We start from the raw sequence: 3,021 nt of genomic DNA on the forward strand, positions 1-3,021 counted from the left end.
TTAAAGACTGTATATCCAAATACAGTCACATTGTGGGGTACCCACATTTAGGATTTCAACCTATAAGTTTTGGGAGATGCAATCCAGCCTATAACATCGTGCAATCCCAAGATGTAGAGACTCTGGGTTCCCTCTCTGTTGCCAGCTCTCCATAAACCCAGGCTTGACATATCCTCTCTGGGCCTAGGTTCTTCCATCTGCTCTGCCTCTTTTAATTGAGAGGCTCAAATCAGTTAATGTACAAGCAAGGGCTGTGGAAACTGCATAGCAGTGGACCCTAGAGGTGCAGCACCATCCCTCTGGAGCATTTTGGAAATCTGTGGGTGCATGCTTTGGACTGTCACAATATTTAGGGGGCCTCATGGCATTGAGTGAGCAGAGGCCAGGGAGATGTCGCTGTCTCATTACTCACCACTTTCTAATACCTTCTGTGCATTCATTTAGCTGAAAGAAAACACCACAATCATTGGAACCTACTACCTAATTCTGTTTTACATATAAACACAAAGTTTTCTTTTTGCAAAATTTAAACATACCCCTTTTACAGAAAAGCACATTCAACCAAATAGAGGGAAGATTGTGCCTTATTTTGTTTGAAACTTTACAAAGAGTATTCACCAGTTCGGAAAACACATGTTGATATGGTTTGGCTGCGTCCCACCCAAATCTCTTCTTGAACTCCCACGTGTTGTGGGAGGTACGTGGTGGGAGACAATTTGACCACGGGGGCTTTTTCTTCCGTACTGTTCTCATGGTAGTGAGTAAGTCTCATGAGATCTGATGGTTTCATAAGGGGAAACCCCTTTCTCTTGGCTCTCATTCCCTCTTGCCTGCTGCCATGTAAGATGTGCCTTTTGCTTTCCACCATGATTGTGAGGCCTCCCCAGCCATGTGGAACTGTGAGTCCACTAAACCTCTTTCTCTTCCCAGTCTCAGGTATGTCTTTATCAGCAGTGTGAAGACGGACTAAGACACACGTCTTCTACAACACACATTTAGAAAATGTGTCTCTAATGGCAATGCTGTTTGGTGCTTGAGTCACAACGCAACACTGCCCCGCCCATCTGCGTGTGCAGCTCTGTCATCCACTGCAGTCCTACATACAGCTGTCTACCTCATTCTGCTTTCTACTATAGCTGTGAAATATACACTCAGATTTTCTTCTGTCCTCTCTCTGATAGTCAGGGCAGTACATATTTTTTTTTGAAATTATGAATTGGATTATTACATTATCTATGAATTTTATGCAAAGATAGTTAAAGTCAGTGCTAAATATACATTTAAATAGGGGCGATGACACCATTGGGTGCCATCTTCTGCTGCTCTAAGGCACCACTGGGCGCCATCTTTTGTGGGCAGTTCAACAGAGGTTGTCTTGGGGATTGGCTTTTTTCAGCTTCCTGGCATAGCTGCACCCCACATAGCCCAGCATGAGTGCATGGCAGCAAAGCCCTCTCCAAAGGAAGGCAACTTCTTTGCTTTTGTCATTTCTCCTGCCTCTAACACCAGTGAGGTGCTGGCATCTGCACTGGTCACTTACCATGAGTTTAGATGACAAGGTTGGTCATTGTGGAGGCCTCTGGACCTCTGTCACCCTGCTCACTGGCACAGGAGAGCCTGTGGGTTAGGGTGCATGGTAGAAAGAACATTTCCTCTGAGCCTGATTACCTGGGACAAGCAGCTGGCTACAGGCTGAGAAGCCAGGTCCCCTGGAGGCCGGGCTGGGGCAGAGCGGCAGGGACTGGCACGGTCATAGCGATGTCACTGGGTGAGGTAGAGCATTGGCGGGAGTCCGCAACAGGGCAGGCCAGCTTCCCTCCCTTACCACTTGTTTGTGTTCCAGCTTTGCTCCAAGCCTGGGTCCAGCCCCTGCCCCACTTTGGGGCTTCAGGCTTAATTAGTGGCACAGCATTTAAGTGAGGTCTGGCTTCCCAGATACAGTCGCCCTCTCCTGGGTGCTGCCTCTGAGCAGGCAGATCCTGCCCCGGCCTCTCTCCCTGGCCCAGGTTCCTTTACCTGGGCTCATTGCTCCAGGAGACATGGAACGCCCACCAGAGACAGGCCTCCTTGGCGTCTGTTGGATCCTGTCCTCTCGGATCCCTTGGAGGGCCAAGGGCCATGCTCTGTTGTTTCTGCATTCACTTTTGGGAAACACCAGGAGGATCCTTCTTCCACTCCCTGCTCCTCCAGGCCTCCATCTGAGAAGTCCCAGACACAAAGTCATGTTCCTTCCTCACCTACACACCGCCTGACCCCCCACAGCAGCCCCGCAGCTCCTATGGAGAGCGTCCTCCACGATCTGCGGCAGTGCTTGTCAAAATGCAGATTTCCAGGTCCTACTCCAAACTTCTGAGGTGCAGCCCTGGAATCAGAACTTTGATATAAGCTCTGAAGATGATTCTATAGCTTTGGGAGCCCCTGGCTACAGAATAAAGCTCAAAAGTCTGGATGGCACCTGTGACCTACTCAGCTGGGGTCTCGTCTATATATCCAGCCTCCTTTGTCAGAACCCGACTCACATTGAACTTGTCATTGTTCCCCACCATCATGGACTTTACCCTGCTCCAATTCCTCTACACGTGCTCTTCCTTTTGCCAGGAAGAATTTGCTTTCTTCTTCCCACTTTGCAAATGCATATGTATCTTTTAAGACAAGGTCAAACAGCACCTCCTCCGGAAGCCTTCCTGCCTCCCTCCTGATGAGCGTTTGCTTCTGCAGCATGATGCTCTGCCATGATTACAGCACTTCTCACCCTGCTCTGTCTGTCTTTGTCTCTTTACCCCCACACAGCAATCACCCCCCCTCCAATGTCAGCCCCTGGAAAGCAGGGTGGGTATCTTATTTATCTTTAAAATCCCAGCAACTACCACCACTCCTGGTATAGGTATAGAGTGGATGCTCGTAAACATTTATGTAAGTTTAAGTGGTCTCTGGGACCCTGATTTTCCATCTCTTCTTTTTTTTTTTTTTTTTTTTTTTTTTTTTTTTTTTTTTTTTTTTTTTTTTTTTTTTTTTTTTTTT

Source organism: Cebus imitator, unplaced genomic scaffold (assembly GCF_001604975.1).
Source record: "Cebus imitator isolate Cc_AM_T3 unplaced genomic scaffold, Cebus_imitator-1.0 Scaffold193, whole genome shotgun sequence".
NCBI lineage: Eukaryota > Metazoa > Chordata > Mammalia > Primates > Cebidae > Cebus > Cebus imitator.